Here is a 21083-nt window from a genome sequence, read left to right as displayed (position 1 = left end):
ACCAGGAGGAAGTCCAGACGTTAACAACTCAGAACTTTTAATAAATCACAGGACAGTCACACGAGGCAAATACACCTTCTAGTTTTACAAAAATGAAATATGCTGATCAAGTGTAGCCCCATTAATACTTGTCCTCTGTGACAATGATGTAGGTTTTAACTAACATTAAATCGCACAGAAACAATACTAACTGCTGGTTATATAGAATGTTGACTTTTTATAGCAAATTTTGCATTAATCATCATCAAATTTGTTTTTTACTGAATCATTCAAATACTTTTATAATATTTCCAGATAATTATGGTTGTATTTTTTCAGTATTCTGAAACATTATAAACCTTAATACTGGTGTTTAAGGCTCTATTTGTGGCAGCAGTGCATTACAATTACAGTAGCAGTTAGAGGAAGCATTTTCTGAATGTGACATTGAAGTGATGGTATACAAACACTGCATTAGTGTGTCCTTACCTCAGAAAATAACATCTGCCCAGAGACAGTGTGTTGTAAGGACATTTCGTGAACATGACTTTGTCAGGAAACCGTAAATGCCAATTAGACGGTACAGACAGTGAACTACTGGCTGACCTTGTGTGACTCTTGTCAGGATGCAGGCATAATTATTGACAGCCGGAGTTCATTGGTGCCAGCTCTGTCTCCACCAGTGGACGCCTAAACCAAGGCTGCGTAGCCCCGGGGATTTCTGGTCACATCTCATAAGGGGGGGTGTTTGTGGGTGTTGTCGCAAACAGGAGGAGTATTTGCATATTATAATTACGTCTGCACGCAGAGACAGTTTTCTCAATTACATCCCATTTAAAACTTTCAATGAAGAAGAACTGAGAAGCATAAACTACTGCAGCTCCATAAACTAATTGTAGCTGCCTCCCTAAACAAGACAGTGAACATTATGATTACACTGGCGGTGCACAAGTATAGTCATACATGCCACTTACTGATTGAATGCTTGGGTGATTGATTGTTACCCTTTACCTGCTACCTGTTCTTTTTAATTTGAATACCTCCCCTCAGAGATATAATCAACTCTTAATAACTGCTCCTGTAATTACAACATACTTTAGTGAAAATAAATATGCTTTAAAAATATTAAACTTTCAAAGTTAAATAACAACAACAACAAAAAACTAATTATGAAAGTTTGGTAGATTATTATTTCACACTACAAAGTGTTCCCTTGTGTATCATCTCCTAAATGATAGTAGCATTTATTTACATGCAATAAGAGGATGTTTTGGAGGGCATACCTTTAAATTAATGTTGTTTTCATACTATATGCACTTCAGTGCTTACCATAGATTTAAAAAAAAAAAAAAAAAAGGCAAATACTCATATTTGCGAAGTGGAAACCACTATTCATTTTGGCCATTTAAACTGGTATTATTGGACAAATAATTCAAATCCCCCAGGTTCTCAAAATCTTCTTTGAGTATTTCTTTACATAAGACAATCACCTGACCTTTACCACAGCAGACATTTGATATTTTGACATTTGACCTGTCAAAGTACAGCAATCGCAGGCTGTAATAATGAACCAGCATGCAAAAAAGCAGGGCCTTCCTAAGAGGAATACAGCCAGTCATTAACCTACTTGTGCTTTTCCTACTGGAAAAGCTCATAATGTCTTCTCTAAAAGAGAAGACATTATGACCATTTATCAAGGTCAGTGGTTCGATCCCCAGCTCCTTCAGTCTGCATGACTGCTTGACATGGATCTTGGGCAATATACTGAACCACAAATCATCCCTGATGCATCCAGCATTTTGTGTGCGTGTGTGTGTGTGTGTGTGCGTGTGTGTGTGTAAGAAACAGATAGCATTTAAAGCAAATAGAATAAACCGCTGTGTGAATTGGTGAATATGGCTTGTAAAAGTGCGTGATCATTAAGAAGAGAAAAGTACTACGGAAATATTAAATAGGCAATTTACCATACTAGATTTCTTCACAGAATGCTTAAATAAATATTCACTAATCGCTGGACGACATGATGCATAATGAAATGATTAAATATGGTGCTGTTCCAGTCAATTCACTTTTTGTACAAATTGCCTGTGAGGAAAAAAAAACAAACCCTGTGATTGCATCTGTTAGCTGTCATGATTAATAGAATAAATGGTGACAATTGACTGCCCTCTGATATACAATGGCCACTTGCCTACTTTAGATGTACTGAGAGGGGTTTTGCAGAGCTTCACACGCAGATAGGAAACTAGGCTTTCTATTCAATGTGATCTATGTCAATATTAGATTTTTATACACACCAATCAAGCACAACATTATGACCTGCCTAATATTGTGTTGGTCCCCCTTTTGCTGCCAAAACAGCCCTGATCCATTGAGGCATGGACTCCACTAGACCCCTGAAGGTGTGCTGTGGTATCTGGCACCAAATGTTAGCAACAGACCCTGGAAGTCCTGGAATTTGTGAGGTGGGGCCTCCATGGATTGGACTTGTTTGTCCAGCACATCCTACAGACACTTGATTGGATTGAGATCTGTGGAATTTGGAGGCCAAGTCAACACTTCAAACTGACTGTTGTGCTCATCAAACCATTTCTGGTCTATGGCTGGGCACATTATCCTTCTGAAAGAGGCCACAGTCATCGGGGAATACTGTTACCATGAAAATCCATGCAATGCTTAGGTTAGATGGTACATGTCAAAGTAACATAGATGGCAGGACCCAAGGTTTCCCAGCAAAACACTGCCCAAAGCATCACACTACCTCCACATGCCCATTCTTGGTGCTTTAGGAGGTGGACAGGGGTCAGCATGGGTGCACTGATCTGCGGCTATGCAGCCCCATATGCAACAAACTGTAATGCACTGTCTGTTCTGACACCTTTCTATCAGAACCAGCATTATCTTTTTTGGCAATTTGAGCTACAGTAGCTCGACCACACAGGCCAGCCTTTGCTCCCCACATGCATCAGTGAGCTTTGGCTGCCCATGACCCTGTCGCTGGTTCATCACTGTTCCTTCCACAACCACTACGATAGACACTGACCACCACTGCAGACCAGGAACATCCCACAAGAACTGCAGTTTTGTAGATGCTCAAATCCGTACGCTCCCCCTTTTTCCTGCTTCTAACACATCAACTTTGAGGACAAAATGTTCACTTTGCTCCCAAATATAGCCCACCCCCTAACAGGTGGGGAAAATGAAGAGAGAATCTATGTTATTCACTTCACCAGTCAGTCGTCATAATGTTATGCTTGATCAGTGTATAGCTGCATGATTATTAATTTACCTAATTTATAGCTATGAAAAGTAATAAATAACCAAGTAGCTAATTAAGTAATACATCAGTACATTTAGTGCTTTACTTCATGTTTTCTTTTTGGAGTACCAATAGTAATATAAAAATATAAGAACATACAAGCACTTTGTTATTATAAGGGCTCAGCCTGAACGTGTTATCTTTTGGAGCCATTTTAGGAGGTAGCATGTCCTGACATCCACAAACAGCCTGACAGTACAGAGTGGCTGTTCCTCTTTTCTCCATGTTGCAGTTTCGCTGACACCTTCCAAGAGATTTCTGAAGTACAGTCGACATATTTGTCAAAAAAAGGGGGGGGAAAAAAAGAGCACAGACAAACATACCATTATAAAAGCAGAAGCTGCTAGCAAACAATAAGAGGACCGACTGAGGATCTGAATGACATCCATCTTATGGGATTTCTATATCTAGACTTACTTATTTTGAAATCCAAGGTGGGTCAGTGACAAGAATTGGTGATTTGCAAAAGCTCTAGCAGCAAAGTTGTCTCTCCTACATGTATTTGCTGCATGCAGTGACAGTTTTATTATTTCCTTGTTGATGTGTGCTTGTTCTCTACACTTCATTTTATTCTTATCTTCTTGTTCTTTAGCATAGAAGCTTCATACTTTCCTTCCACTGTACAGATGAGCTGAGCAGACCCTCTGAATTGGTCCCTTATGTTGCCACTTTGTGCTTGGGTGATGCAGAGGAATCCACACTTGATTTGAAATCCTCCTCCCAAGGCTGCTATACTGCATTGATCCTGCTCTGTATGTAACACTTGCAAGGTATTATGTATGCCTGTTATGTGCTTTACTGCCACAGTAGACTCTTGCAAAGAGCCGATTTATTCTCCGCAGAGAAAATGTGCCAAATGGCTGAACTTAAACCTTTCGTAATAGAAATAAACTCTATTCATTTTGCAAAAAGGTAGCCATGCACAGATCTATCATTATATAAGCTATTTCACATACTGACGCTAGATGTTCTATACTAAAAGAACAATTTTTGAGCAAAATAATGGAAACCATCTGTTAAACACACGCTAGAATCACAAGGAATTCCTTTAAATCAAATGGGGTAAGATCTGAACGTTGTTAAAATACAAAAAAAAAAAAAACCCATACACAGTCACAGCTGAGTGTAACTAAGGATAAAACTACTTCAATTTAAATTACGTATACCTCTGGGTTTTTGGGGACAATTTTTGACTGTGGCTTTGTCTTAACATCTCTACCCCACTTTTAAACATTCCACCATCTACTGTGTGGATTACTGAGAAACTTTGTACAGACATTTGTGGTCCTTAGACAGTGTATATTAATGATTCTGGTTCCCTGACTCCTCCTACAGAGACACCATGAGGTTGATATTTGTGGTTTTGAGTGACATGTCTTGAAAACTATTAGACGAATTACCATGAAATTCGCTACAGACATTAGCATCCCCATCTGAAGGGGTGGTAATAACTCTGGAGATGCTTTAATTTGACCCCAGTGCCCTCATTTCAAATTTAGCATGACATTTCCATCAGCCTCCACATTGCTTTGTGTTTTGTGTCAATTAGCAAGTTGTGAGCATGCTAACATTAGCATTTAGCACAATGCAGCTCTGTTCACGCTGGAAGTCTCAGAGAGCTTCGTGCTGCTTCTCAATCAGACCCCAGTACACTCAAGATGTAGATGACCCCATTCATCACTTTGCATGTCGAATATAAAGTAAGTTTCCACCGTGTACGTTCTCCTTTCTGACTAGAGTATAATTTAATTAACAAAAAAAATTGAGATTTATTACCAACAGGATCCACCTGAATAAATCTACTGTAATAACTGGACGCAATAATCGAAAATTCATGCAGCTCTAATTGATATAGAGGACAGTGTCCCAGAATCACTCAAGGCTGTAATAAGTGTGTGCTAGCCTTCAACTGAGGCAGCTATGACCACACATCCCCACAAATAATGGACTGCACATCTTCAGCTTGACAGGCTTCCTAGAAACGCCTGAGCAAAGCAGATTTAGGCAGAACTTTTGTCAAATATATATTAAAGGCATCACTAATCCTGTCTGTGTCAAATAAAGCACCTAGCAGTGTCAATACATCGAGAGCGTCAGTTCACACAAAATGTGGATTTATCTGCTGTTGCCTTTGTAACAAGAAAATAAATTTAAGTAAACAATTGCTGCACTCAGTACTGACCAGTCAATTTAACCCATTCATATTATAAGTTTGCTGCGACTACACAGAGAAATAAAACAAAACCAGAGCCACAAACACCTGAATTCTATGTATTGGCTGGTATATGCATATTCATTTATTTGCATGTTTTTCATCCTCCACATCTTGTTTTACTTTCTTTGGGGTTGGGTGTAGTGTGGTCACACTGCACCTAACGGTTGGCTTTCTCATGTGTTCCTTAAAAGTATTCCTCAAACTGCACAGCCATTTGTCATCTGCATTACTAAGGTAAGATATCTTAACATAGTGCCACACTCTCAAGATAATTTAGGGGCAATACCTAAAGGCCTTTTCAGGTTTATACTTTCAAATAAAGTTTATATTTTCATATCTGAACAGATGTTTTTAAAATTGCCACATTGACATCCTCAGAGGTTTTTTTTTCCTTTGCATCGTCCCTGGGGCAGTTTAACATGTTTAATTATATATTCAAGTTAAAGAGACCTCTGTGCACAATCTAACAACAACGCATTTTATTCCTTCATAAAAATGTGCAAAGATGTAGTGAAAAACTTGCATATACTCCAATACTGCATGCAAGGATGGACTGCATGTAAAAGTTGCATGCACAGTATGCTGGCTACATCCATCTTTTATATACAGTCCATGCATGTAACACAAAGAAGACACATGAAAAACCCAACCAGGTAAGAACTTGGGGTATAAAATTTGCTTTTCTGTTGCAGTTTCTTGCCAATTGAGCGCACTGTTTAATGCAAGCGACAACAAATGTACAGAGAAAGTTTTGATTTATTGGTTTGTCACAGAATGAGCCAAACTTCTTTTAGTTTCCAACAATTAAAAAGTTGGCAAAGCATTGTTTCTTTTCTCAAGATAAAGCCTGCTTCAAACCGATGAGCTCCAGGAAGTAATATTTAACACAATAGAGAACAAAGTAATTTTTTTGCTATTGATTCTGCACATTTAGATGAACATTTTTTTTTTTTGCTATACCATGGTAACAGCTTTACTTTATTGGTGTGCACAATAGAGCTGTGTCATAAATCATGGCTAAATAGAGTGAAATTGCACTGACCTGCATTACATTTTCTGTTATTACCATTTCATTTAAGGAGATAGTAAAAATGTAGCTGTAGAAATCTGCAATTCTTTCTCTGTGATGCCTTCTTACCTTGTTAAGTAAATTTATATATAAATAAAGTTTTGTTATTTATTTTATTTATTATTTTCAATCAATGCTTATATAGCGGGAAAATTTTACCCACTGGCGGTTTTAGGTATGCAGTGATCCCCGAACAAATGGGTTCATATAACAGTGACACAATGACAAGAAACTGTTTACAATTTAATGCATTAGAAAAAGAATGAAAATAATTATGAATCAGACCAAGCTTGTAATTGTAGCCTGCCTGATTTTAATAGAGGCCATTAAAAAAGAAGAACAGTCTAATGTGAATGATTCTCAGAGTAAGTCCTTGTTTGATTTTACCATCCAATTAAAAATTTCGAGTTAAATCAGGTCAATGTATTTCATTCATGACATATCAGAGTTAGTTATAATGTGAGTGAAATGTTTAGTATGACTGGAGACAAACTCATGCTACACTTTCTGAGTCCCCTAATCAAAAACCTGTCAGGCCTGTTATTTGAGACTGAAAGGGGCATTTAGCTCTTTCCTATCACATAATTATTTTTATCTATATTCTTTTTCCGTAGCAGTTCACAAAGTTAATATGACTGAATCCTCGTGTAACTGTCAAATTTACTCTCTCTATAATGGAAAGCCACTGTTACACAGAATAGATTAGCTGCTGTGTAAAATTGCTGATTTCTTATAAACTTCCCAAAGGCAATTACACAGATTAAAAGTGTTCTTAAATTTGAACCTTAAATTCTTTTTCACAATAAATGGACTAGTTCTTATATAAATGGACTAGTTCTTATATAGCGCTTTTCTACTCAGTATGAGCACTCAAAGCGCTTATACAACATGTTTTACATTCACCCACACACTCCCATTCATACAAGCACTTCCATGTTTACTAAGCTAAGTGCTTTTAATTGGCTAACATTCACACACATTCATACTCCAACGGGACGGTCGGAGAGCAACTTGGGGTTAAGTATCTTGCCCAAGGATACATTGGCATGTAGCCTGGAGTAGCCAGGAATTGAACCGCTGATCTTCCGATCAGTAGGTGACCTGCTCTACCTACTGAGCTACAGCCACCCCTTACAGCCAATACAATTCACAATTACCCATTGCCCTATAGGCTCAGTTTAATTTATATCATTTTTGAACTTTCAAAATACACTCACTAGCTGCTGCATTAGGTACACCTTGCTAATATCGGGTTGGGTCCCATTTGCCTTCAGAGCTTCTTTAATTCTTGTACAGTAACATAAATTCAACAAGGTGCTGGAAACATTCCCCAGAGATTTTGGTCCATATTGACACAATAGCACCACAGTTGCTGTAGATTTGTTGGATATACATATACAATGTGAATCTCCCTTTCCACCACATCCCAAAGGTGCTCTGTTCGATAGAAATCTGGTGACACTAGAGGCCATCTGAGTACAATGAACTCACTGTAATGTTCAAGAAACCAGTTTGAGATGATCTGCGCTTTGTGACACGGTGTTTTATCCTGCTGAAAGTAGCCAGCAGAAGATGGGTACCCTGTGGTCATAAAGGGATGGACATAGTCAGTGACAATACTCAGATAGGCTGTGGCATTTAAATGATGCTCAGTTGCTACTAACTTGGCCCTAAGTGTTCCAAGAAAATATCCCGCACACTATTACACCACGAGCAGCTGCCTGAACCATTTATACAAGGCAGAATGGATCCATGCTTTTATGTGGCTTACGCTAAATTCTGACCCTACCATCTGAACGTTGCAGCAGAAATGGAGACTCATCAGACCAGGCAACATTTTTCCACTCTTCTGGATTTTGGTGTGCCTGTGCCTCCTCTGAGCTCTGACATCAACAAGGCACTTTCTCCCAGAGAACTGCCGCTCATTGGATATTTTCTCCCTTTCTGACCATTCTCTGTAAACCGTACAGATGGTTGTGTTGGAAAATCCAAGTAGATCATTAGATTCTGAAATACTCAGGCCAGACAGTCTGACACCAACCACCATGCCACATTCAAAGTCACGTAAATCACCTTTCGTCCCCATTCTGAGGCTCAGTTTGAGATTCAGTGGATCATCTTTACCATGTCTACATGCCTAAATGCATTGGATTGCTGCCATGTCATTGGCTGATTGGATATTTGCATTAATGTGCAATTAAACAGATGTTCCTAATGAAGTGGTCGGTGTGTATAGTTGCTGTTAATATAACAAAACGCCTGATTGATAGAAATACTTGTCAGGTACAGGAAGCATTACATACAGTACATGCAGTAACTTTGCCACCAGCTATAGTCAGTTCATTTACTGGTCATTGAGGTTGTGGCTGTACCGTAAGTAATTAGCTCACAACCTATTTGATGAAAGTGGTGTTGTCAGCAATTGCTCTTTATTTTTTGTCTCTAGTTAATTAGTAAATTTGATAAATTAGGAGCTGAACCAAATTGCAGTCCAAAAGCTATCACATTAGGAACAAATTAAGCCTAAGAAAGGAGGACATTGGGAAGCATGTTTGTTTTTTTTTTGTTTTTTTTTGTTCCCCTTTATTGGATAAAATGTGCATTTAAAATCCCACTGTAAGAAATTTTTACACATGAATAAGCCACTCTCCCAAATGGGTGCTGAATAAACACCAATTTATTCAGAAAAACAAGGCCCAACAAATGAAACAAAGAATAAGAAAAAGAGGAAGAAAATTATGTAAACAAAGCAGCTGCCTAGAGTTATACAAATTTTCATAGACAACTTCGTGATCACATCCCAGGTGTGATGTATGATCTGAAAAAGACAGGGCAGTGCTGGACTTTGTGAATTTGCATATAGGTTTAATCCTTTGTGCTGGCCGTCTCTTGTGTAGACTTTGTTAATTCTTTCAGTATGTGTGGGTTTACTCCTGGTGTGATCTTTCATCTGAATGAATTACATGGGGGAGAAAATCAGCCGCTAACTGTCAGAATACATAACAAAGAGGTATAGTCATACCTTTAATTTGTTTGTTGTATTCTGACTGATAATTTTCATATGCTGCTGGAGCCAGGCACAAAGATTAAAAATGTATAGCTATAAAAAATACGACACCATTAGTGAATGTGTCTGAGGTTGTTTCCAACACTGCATTTCTATAATTTACTTCATGCACTAACACAGACTACAATCTTGGACAGCAGAGGCAACCTGCTCAATCCCATTATTGAACTTTAATATAGCTCCATCCATGCCAGTTGTCCATAATACTACACCCAAGCAAGCTTATTGTGCTGCCAGGACCACTTATAACATTCCTGCCTCATGTGCAGCTCCTCCTCCTCCTTCTCACTCTCCTCTGCCTATGAGCCAATGCAAATTACAGTAACAGCTTGGACGTGAGTATAATCTCAAGTGGTGCGAGCTGGGCTCCATGGCAAGGCATGCAGGCAGATGGAAGCAGAGACTCTGCCAGGCCTCTTTAGGGGCTCCCACTCTCTCTCCAGCATGGTAGACAATGGAGGAGCTGTGGCTCACAACCAGCTTCTCGTCTGCCACTATCATGCAGCCTCCTCCCATGCGCTGTATTTGGAAAACGATACGAAACGAAGGGGGACGCCTTGTTTAGACCAATGCGCAGATGGACAGCGATAGTGGCAACATTATATCATGAGCCACTTACAGTACACAGCAGAGGGCGGAACTTAAGGAATGATGTTCACATTTATGATGACAGAGAGGGAAAGGAGAACATTAGGGTTTGTAATGTTATCTGTTTCCGCACAAGACGTCGTAAAAAATCTTTCCCTTGAGTTGTTGTCACAGATATTTATAAAAAGCACTTTAGATAAACAGCTGATGCTATTTGCATAAAAGATGTAACTGTGACAAAAATCATATGCTATTTTAGAATTTGAAGTAAAGCATTTTCTAAAGAGCACAGCATATTATGTATTCCAGTGAGAACGCCACGACTTCCCAAAGTTTTCTCAAGTGTGTGAATATACATCATCTATATAATAATATTTATATCATACGCACACACTTAATTAACTTGAGCCTGGTTGAGATGTGTTTTGAGACCGAGTTCCCTCAAAGAAACCAATTTAACTTCAAAAAGGTTTTCCTAATACTTGAGCATGCCTCTGTCTACAATACTGAACTTTTATCCACTGTTTCTAATTTCAGCATCTTCCGCCAAGAACGAGACAGAGGAGTTTGTCTTGCTCCGTTATTTGTGATGCTCTGCTGATTTCCACAACAGTAAAAAGAAACATTTCTTTTTTCTTTTTTTTCTTTTTTTATGAAAGAGAGCCATGAAGAGAAATTTTCTGTAGTTACAGATACCTTTTTAGGTTAAGAGCCTGCCTGTTTGGATTCAGGCACTGCAGTAAGAGTTCCATCAAAGTGTAATGCACCTTTTATTTTGAATGAATGAGCTCCAGGGTTTACACTTGCATGACAACAGAGATCAGAGTTTCTCTTGTTTTGCTGCTCTGGGAGACAGGCTTGTTTATGCTCACAAACACTGATTGTGCTATTCTTGGCCATTAATGTAAATGGATTCTTCTACTCAGTTATGCTCCTTGTAATGAGTATGCTTATACGACAGGGTTGCACTTCCATGTCTCATTTAAACATGTCTCTCATTTTCTGATCATGTAATAGCGTAAAGGAGAAAGCTTTAAGAAAGACATACGTGCCTGGAGAAGCTCAAACAATAACGTCTCTCCTCTATATATACATAACAACAAACAAAAGAACAAAAGAATTTGATGTATGAAGAAATCAATAGACTATGAATCAGCCGTGTGCCAGAATGAGGATGTTTAAGTGACTCAGTCTACAGTGTGTTTGCCAACCCTTACTGCATCTGCACTAACAAAAAAGAGAATGCAGAACACAAAGAAAGCACCAAGACGCTGAGCACAACTCCCCTAGAGCGACGTGTCTATTTTATCTGCCTTGTGCTCACACGCATGCAGGTGTGTTTGATTTTTACTGTATTTTTCTCCATTACTACTTAAAATTAAAAAAAAAAAAAAAAGCTTCAGCTGCACCACTTAAAATTTCCCTTATTATCGCAAAATGTGCTTGACACAGCGTAATTTTTGTAAATGAGTAGAGATGCAGTAACAAGAATCAGGTGCAGAGGAGAACATTTTAGCACGGTAATATGTGCTGTAAACATTCAGAATACCCCGAGCTGCTGCTTGACGCTGCCTGTCGCTGCCACGAATGCTTCATATTCCAGGAAACATTGACTGCAAGACTCGCATTACTTTGACAAGAGAAACAGACCACAAGATACAAGGCAGGGGAGGTATGCACTGGAATTTTGAACAGGGGAAGGTAACGACTTGACCTACTCTTCACTTTCCGAAGTGGAAAAAAGTATTCACTACCTACTTACAGGACACTCAGTTTGTAGTGCCATAATTTTGTGCAAGCAGAGATGAGCTGGTGGGGAATCCTGTTGTTCCGCCTCTTAATGGCCTCAAACTTGACAACTGGGATTAAACTGCACTCAAAAAGAGCAGCTGGGAGAAGATGTCAAAAGAAAAAATGCAAGCCAAATTACTGTACTTTTACAACACAAATTGCTTTTATTTGACAGGAAAGGAGTGAATTCAAATCTCTCAAAAAGGATTAATTAAACTATGGGAATTATTTTCTTTTTTGGGACACAAACAGAACAGGATGTCTCATGGTGCACAAAATATGCAGAGTTATGCAGGGTGTATGCTGTAGATGCTGCTTGTTAGGAGTACAAGGGGGGGCACTGGGAAAAAAAAAAAATCAGCACTTATGTTCAATTCTGTAACACAAGCTGGCTAATTGGCATTGCCATGCCATTCCCTTTGAACCTGCGGAGGACAAGTGGGAGCCATTATATTTCTTTGTTCTCAGAACTGTGCGATACCCCCTGACCACTGAAACCACAGGGGTTCTGACCACAGAGGGTCAAAGGCAGGAAATATAATTCCACCTCCCACTCCCCACCTTAATGAATTCCCCCAGGGATATAAGCCAGACTTTCACCTAAATCTAGGCCCTCAGCAGAGTTCACTTACTGGCAGCAAGCTGGATCAGATATCATTCCTTGATGGAGTGCTATGACATTTTCAGGATGAACACCTACTTGAGTCTACCAAACAGATGCTAAGGGGATACAGGTACCTACTGCACTTCAGATGCCCATGATTATTCTCGGCTGACTGCCCTCTGAATACAGAGCACACACCATTAACTCTATCCTCTCGTGTGTTGGGTTTTAATTAATAGCTTCATGCTATATAATGTACAGTCGAAACACGAAACTGCGTTCATGTCCTGCTGCAGCATTTTGAAGAGTGTTTTATGGCCCATTTCAGCTTAGTTAGGGATGCAGTCAATTATGCTACGACTCCAGACAGAGCCTTTTTTCCTGCTGCACGTGGGTAACATTATATCAAATCCACAAAATTGTAAGGCGGGTGGGGTTTGCTTTTCAGTCACTGAAAGAGTAATAACCTTTGGCACTAGAGACAAAGGAACAGCCTCACCTCTCTCCAATTTATTTTCATTTCCATTTTGTTTTCTTTCTAAACTAAACAAATAGAAAAGACAATTAGAAGTTGTTTGGCCTTTCTGGCTAGATATATGGAATATTTCCACCATGCTGGACATTGGTTCTTTGCTAACTAAAGGTGAAAAAGGTGCTTTAGATTAGTCTTTACACATTTAGTATATTGCTCCCACACAACTGAACATTAACCACTTAAACCTGGTTATCAAGTATCAGGTTTCTATGCTGTTTTCTTACTGCCATTAGCATGGAAAGACTCAAAGACTTCCTCGCTCTTAAACCTTCGCATTTATTTCTTTTTCCATTCCAGATGTGTGAACAGTTAAAACAGCCACTGTGCTTACCAATTACATGTGACAGTTAAGCATTCAGACTCTGCAATAACATGTACATTATGTCCATTAATGTCAAATGTAACTCGATGCGAGCTCTACAGTATGTCCACGAACCAACTACTGTATGCAAAGGGTACTCACTAATTAGTAACTTTAGCTCTCATCAGACCCCAGAGGTATACTTTTTGTTCTATCTCACAAGTGTTTAATGCTGTAATTTTTTTATGACTTTGCCAATCAATTTGTTTATTAATGATGTATTAACATTGTTTTGTATTTCTGCTTTAATTAGTGCTTTTTAAAAATATAAATGTTTTGGGGTGCCAGGAGACCCCACTCACAAGCACCCAATTCCACCTAAGCAGTTTTATTATATCGAATATGTATTCAGTTAATTTTTGCCATGGGTCCTATATTAAAGTATTATATAGTATCAAGAAGGATAGGAGTACTCTGACTGTCATTTTGAAGAAGAATGACTCCATTGCTGCATTCATCATGTAGATGATGATGATGGCGATGATGATAACTCCCCGGTTTGGAAATTATTAGAAAACTGGAGTTGTTGCCAGATCTACCTGTGACAGCCGGAGCTTGCCCTGGTGATGTCACACATGAAAAGGAAAGCTTTTGATACTTCTAATCCAAGTAGCAATGACCCTCTTGGGAGTGAGGGGAACTCCACCTGCTGATGCGGCTGTCCAGTGCTTGAAAGAGGTGTTCCTTTGCTGATGAAACACAGACAGGAAGGTAGTAACTGTTTGCTCCTCTTGTCACAAGCCAGCATACCCTAATATAGCACATAGCATGAGGCAAATTGTGTGCTTTAACAGCCCGTACTGTGTATTTAGCTTTAGTTGGGTTTAGTTGTTTCCTCTACATATAAAACCACAATGAAGGCTTGTCTTGGCCTCTTCCAGGGCTGCCCTTTGTCATTGATTCCATTCATAACTTTCATGGACAGAATTTATAGGCACAGCCAAGAGGTGGAGAGTGTCTGGTTCACTGGTCTAGATCTCATCTCTGCTTTTTGCAGATGATATGGTTCTCTTAGCTTCATCGGGCAGATTCTTCCAGCTTGCACTGGGGGAGTTTCCAACGGAGTGTGAAGCAGTTGGGATGAGAATTAGTTTGAGGCTGTAGTTCTCAACTGGAAAAGAGTTGAGTGCTCAATCTGGGTCAGAGATGAGTTGCTGCCCCAAGTGGACGAGTTTAAATATCTTGTTCATGAATAAGGGAAAAGTGGAGGGGGGGAATTGATAGACAGATTGGTGCCTCATCTGTAGTGATGTAGAAGCTGTTCTGGTCTGATGTGGTGAAAAGAGAGCTGGGCGTGAAAGCAAAGCTGGCGATTTACAGGTCGATCAATGTTTCTGCCCTCACTTATGGTCACAAGCTGTGGGTAGTAACCAAAAGAATGAGATCGTGGATACAAGCAGCGGAAATGAATTACCTCCTCAGCCTTAGAGACAGCGTGTGGGGCTCAGTCACTTGGGAGGATCTTTGATTAGAGCCACTACTCTGAGGTGATACAGGCATCTGACCAGGATGCCTCCTGGAAGCCTTGTAGGTGAGGTGTTTTGGGCATGTAATGAGGTCCCAGGGCAGACCCAAGACACACTGAAGAGATTGCACAACCAATGAAGCTCTGAGAAGAAATAATTTTTGCAATTATTGCTATTATTGCCACCAAAGAGGTTATGTTTTTGGTAGCATCTGCATGCGTGCATGCCATTCTGTGTGTAAGCACGGTAGCTCAGAAAGTTTAGAAATGTTTCTGATAAAACTTTGGAGGGGTGCAGAGTGGGGTCATGTTAACAAACCATTAAAATCTGGCTTACATCCACCAAGGTCTTCAAGGTCAACTTATTGATTTATTGGCCCAAAATTGACAAAAAGCCTTATAACTTAGAAACTATGATTCTTACAAGTGCGGTGTGTATTGTCAACATACAGAAAGTACTGTATAAAGATTTCAAATATCACATCACATCTGACCTCTTCTTCAAGGTCAAATAGATTGATCTGAAGGTCAAAGTGATATAAAATATATTTTGTCTTTAATTTTACTCTGACTTTGTTATGTACATGTACAGTGTTCCTGAATAAGTTTATTTATTTATGGAACAAAAAATAAACTTGTGATCAATTTGTTTTCACTTGATATTTAAGCATTTAGTCAAATTTCACTAAACAATGAAATGAATGCTACACATGCACTATATATAAATAAAAAAAACATCAAAAAAATAAGTATACTCAAAAATTATGTTAAGTATATTAAAATGGACTTCAACAGGCAAATAATTAAAAAGAACAAAGAAAACATAATGAATACATACAAAATATAATACTATTCCCTTAAAACTAAATACTGCCCAGTGAGTAAACTGCTTTGGAAGAGGTGTGCTCTCTGTGTACTTCTTGTTTTGCTAAATTTGCTTTTTACAGTAGTTTATTCGTGTATGTTAAATATGTTGATAGAATAAGGGTTTATTACCCAAACAATATTTATCCAGCAATCTTTACACTCCCACATATTCCTGCACTATTTGTAACCCCGTAGCCATTCTATGTTGTTTTGCACTGGCTGTGTAAAGTGCAAACAGTATGTATACCTGTTTGTTTATCATCAAGTCCTCCAGCTATATTGGTTGTTTGCTTGTTATTTCAAGACATAATTATAGTTTGTAAAATAGGTTTTTAAAAAAAGAACAATCTGCTCATTTTCTGGGAGAGGACAGTTTTGTCTTCATGTCTCATTGCCCACATAAATTGGAAAAAAGACATAAATAAGATAAAGCCAATAAAAAAGATCTACAGTCAACAAAGTCTGTTCATATAGTTGTTGCCTAACTGTGCAAATGAAATGCTGCCAAAACAGTAGGACACAAAAATAGAAAAAATGTCCACATTTTGCTCAGTTCTCCTCTGGTTCTGTAGATTCACTATATAGTCTGTAGATCGACACAGCACTCCCTTTCAGTCTGCTGATATACCGCTGCTAACAACATGTTTTAGCACAGTTAGAGCTGCTCCTGCTAAGCATGGAGCTGCAACTGCTTACAGTCAGTATGCAGTGACTTGGAAAACATGGCAAACTCACCAGATATCAAGCCCTGGTCTCCATTACAGGTTCCACATCAGCATCATGATCAGCTAACAGTCAGAGACTCAGGGCTGAGGCAGGCAACTCCCACAGGAAAACACCACTGGGGAACAAGGAACATGCTTTAGCATTTTGTTAGAATTAGGACATAATACAGCCGTAGGTGAGTTAGAAAGCTTCAGTAAAAAGCCTGCCAGAAGAGTGGTTCTTTTAACATATTTTGGGATGTTTATCGTGTACTTCTAGACAATATTCTAGTGAAGGAGGCAACATTTCTCAACACACTAGAGAGGCAGTCATACATTCATAATCTCATTGACTGAACTTGCTCCTTTTTCCACTTGGCAGCTTTGGGTGCGATATGAACGCTGATCTGATTATGAAACAACAGGAAAGAAACATAAACAGCAGGAAAAGGCACCAGAAAAACAGAGTTGGAGATACCATGACTATGAATGTGTGTCCCGTCATTAATATTTCACTGCATCATTGTAGCTGAAGGAGAACAAAGTGTAAAGGGGAGCATAATGAAAAATTTATCCTATTTTGACACAGCTTTGGAATTTATCTGTACTAAACAAAGAACATGCCCAAGATTAAAAAATAAATAAATAAGGTGATTAATGCCTCCAAAGAATTACTGCATGCTTGAACGCTAGGTTATTGCCATACTCTGCAATATCTGATGAAGATGCATGGGGTTTTAGAACTCGCTTAAGAAGCTATTTTTACTGAAGCAGTCTTTTTTTTTTTCCACACTGGAGAGAGATGAATACCAAGGTCACAGGCCTTCAGTTTCTCACTTGTCCCAAAAAATTCAAAACAAGCTACGTGACATGTCACAGCTCTGCTCGCAGTACAGCAGCACGCAATCCAAGAGAGATCGCCATATCGCTCGCATTTGTATGCAGCGAGCCTTCATGCATGAAAATACAGAATTCTCCACTCAGGTTTTTCTTCCAGCTTTACTGTACGTCAATTTGTATTCAGACGGGGACTTTAGACTTGTCACCTTCAGCTATTCATCCAGCCAATGAAGTATTTATGACGCAAGCTTTTGCTTTTTGATACGTCATTTTAGTCCTTTTCCAATTCCAGTTCATCTAAGGCTGGAGTCAGTACTGTCATGTCAGAGTTTAGGAGGTGAAGGAGAGAAATAAAGTAAGAGCGTAGTCATCACACATTTCATGGTCTATCACGCCAAGCGTATTAACGGCTTCTAGTTGTGTGAAGGGCGGTAACGCAGCCCGCGCCTCCCTCTCTTGACAGCCAGTGTGTCAGAGAGTAATGTCACTGCAGTGACAGCGAGAAACCAATGGGATTCGCATGAATTTGCTTCAAAAATGAACTTTTACCAATGATTTTTCAATTTTATCTTCATTTCCAAGTATATCATCACCTGGCCCAGAATGAGAAGTCTAGTGTTGGGACACGTCAACCTCGCATTATCTCCAACGTGATTCTTCTTCACTGTATCATACACTCCACTCCTTTGATCCATTTTCCCATCACAGCCACAACACTTCACCTCTCTATTCCTCTTTCTTTTTTTTGTCCCCAATCCTTTATCCGGAGCAAAAAGAGTGCTTGGCAACTTTGGCCAATGGGCATTCTCTGTGAAGTCATTATCCATCACTGTGATTCCTTCCTATCTGTGCAAGACAAAGACAGTTGTTAGGGAGACAGTCATGCTCCTGTGCTGCCAGCTTTATTACTTAGAATACTCAATATGACAACAGGAGTGACTGAAACATCCATTTTTACCTCTTTGCAGTTACACTGTGCCACTCACTCACACAGAGATGACCTGATATGAGTGGCATCAAAAACAAACAAAAATCCAAAAGGGCAGTCAGATACAGGAATGATGGGAAAAAACAACATCTACCCTGAAATAACAATTTAAAAGGAACAGGCCTAATATGTACTGACATGGAAACATTAATAAATATCAATAAGCTCACTAAGAGAATCTCACAGGCAGGGTAGTAATAATTTATCAGAGTATAAACATGTACTATCTGGATCAAAACTTCAGCTAAATAACAATTTTGCTTGGAGATTTCCTTGGAAAACTCTGCCTACAGCAACCAGGAAAGCAGATCAAAGCAACACAGATTTTTTAAAAAGATTTTAAGATTGAAATAAAACAGACTTGTCATTTTATCCTCTTTTCATTATATATTTACAAGTCAATGTCAGGATTATGCCTCTCCTGGCTTAGGAATAATGTTTTCTTTTCTCCTTTCTTAGACACCTGCTCTGCAAAAGCAACAAAAAGAAATCTCTGCAAAAAGCTGCAGGCATCTCCTTCCCTCAGATCCTGCTGACCATCCAGGGAGACAAAAACAAGCCTTACAGCTTCAATCAATTATGCATTTGAGTGAATGCATTCATACTGGAGCTATTCACCTTTGCTTTTGCTCCATTCCCTAGATATAAACTGAAGTGATGACAATTTCAGAGCTTGCTGGCAGGTAAGCAGAGACCCACAGCAATTAATAGACCACAACAGTGCAAGGAATGAATTCCACCATAGCCTTGAAAGGAGTGGGGTTTTTTTTTGTGCATTTAATATAGACTTTAATTATTTCTAAATTGCCTGACTGGAGTAAAGGTGCTGGTTAGAATTTAATTGTTCACCTCCTTTCACTAACTGCAGCAATCACAGTGCCCAAGAAAAAGACGAGCAATACAGCAGCTGCAGCTTTAACATGCTTATTAAAGGACATTCTCAATGTCATCATGACTCAGCAGTGCGCCGACAAAGCCACTTGTGCAGGAAACAACAATACTGTTTGGAGGTGTAGAGTAGCCTGATAGCTGTCATAACTGTGAGGTCAAACTCATCCTCAGCAGATCCATGAAACTGAATCCCGTAAGACCATTTCCCTTTTCCCCTGACTTTACAGTCATTTACTCCTCCTCGTGTCAGCGCTTTGATTAATGACTTGATTTACGCGCAGGATTGTGTACACTATATGGCAAGGTATCAATCACAGTGCTATATGTATTCATGGATTTTCAACAGCTGTTTTGCTGCAGTCAAAGTCTAATTACATCTAACTAATAGGTGTGCATGAACAGGAATGCCCTGAAACTAAGCATATTGAACATGTGTCACTATGTGTAGACTTAATGTGTTTAAATACATCAAATATATTCTGTTTATTCACTCGGCGCAAAACACTCAGAGACATTTAGGGAAGAAACCACAAAAATGAGGTGATTCTTAAGGATGAACACTTGTTTTTTATCAGTCGTGTCCGCTAATCTAAAACACCATCAGACTTTAATGAATGTTCTTGTCCCGCTGGCCTGACTAAAACTGAGCTGAGCTCTTTACTTGAAATGAGACAAAATAGTTGCCAGGAAAATTGCTTTAAGGAGCAGTTTGATTGAATAATTAGCTTTTCATTAGCTTCTACAAACCTTTGCCATTAGAGGTCAAGAAAAGATGAATTGTGTGTATGTGTGTGCATTTCCCAGCCAATCAATACTCCTGAATCCAGTTGATGTTGGAGGCCAAGGTTACCCAAGAAGGCCAGAAACTAAAAGTGCAGGTTAGGATAAAAATAAATAAATAAAAATCACATTCTCAGTGATAATTAAGGCTGGTTGTATTTTGGTTAGACTCCATCAGACAAGGCTCATGGATCACATATGGAGGTCATCTGGAATGCAATAGCTGAAAGTGGACAAACTTTTCAATGAGACTTCAGCCTATCCTGTCCAATGGTAAATACTCTACACTTATATATATAGCACCTTTAACCTCGGCTTTGTTTTATAAAGTGCTTTACAAAGTTATAGTGCTGCCATGCAAGGTGCTTACCTGCCATCAGGAACAACATGGAGTTCAATATCTTTCCCAAGGACACAACCCTGCAATTAGCAGACAACTTGCTCCAGTGCCTGAGCCACTGATCCCCCATAAATTACAGGCCTGAACAAACTATCAAATTCTACTCATATTACGGTTACAGCCTTAAATATGAATGCAAACAAATTGCCCCTCAGGGATAATAAAGTATTTTGATTGATTGATTGCTTGATTGATTGATTGATTGATTGATTGATTGATGGGTGTAGCCCATGTGGTATTACCCATTTTGGACTTGTATTTTGAATGCTCAGCATCAGTGTTTTGGCCACGGCAATGTTACTTATTTGGAGCAAGAAGTGACCATATTTATCAGCTAATGCTTGCAAGCTGCATGCATACATTGTTAAGGCGCAAAGCACAAACATATATCATGTAACAGGTGAAAAACAGGCTAATAAAATAGTAGAATTTCATTTATCAAAATTGGAGAACAAACTTCTAGGATTCTAGGATTGTTGTACCACACAGCAACTATGACATTTTTCAGATTGTTCCATTAAAATGTTCCTAAATATACCAACACCACAAACACAAAAGAGAGGTCCAGTTCAGCTGCTAATTAGAGCAATGTGTGTCAGGAAGCTGCTCCCAATTTCCCG

General features: G+C 39.0%; 1 protein-coding gene across 2 annotated transcripts in view; it reads right to left on the bottom strand.

Moving 5' to 3' along the window:
• The window catches only part of LOC115789936 (leucine-rich repeat and fibronectin type III domain-containing protein 1), a 133927-nt gene that overhangs the window by 13558 nt on the left and 99286 nt on the right, over positions 1–21083 (bottom strand). Inside the window, exon 3 of one of the 2 annotated variants that reach the window (XM_030743529.1) lies at positions 16596–16701. The exons of the other annotated variant lie outside the window; for it this stretch is intronic. The gene's annotated coding sequence lies outside the window, so the exon portion shown is untranslated. The remainder of the gene's footprint in view (positions 1–16595; positions 16702–21083) is intronic. 2 annotated transcript variants of the gene reach the window in all.

This window comes from Archocentrus centrarchus, chromosome 13, assembly GCF_007364275.1.
Source record: "Archocentrus centrarchus isolate MPI-CPG fArcCen1 chromosome 13, fArcCen1, whole genome shotgun sequence".
NCBI lineage: Eukaryota > Metazoa > Chordata > Actinopteri > Cichliformes > Cichlidae > Archocentrus > Archocentrus centrarchus.
This window is presented reverse-complemented; position numbering and strand designations above follow the sequence as displayed.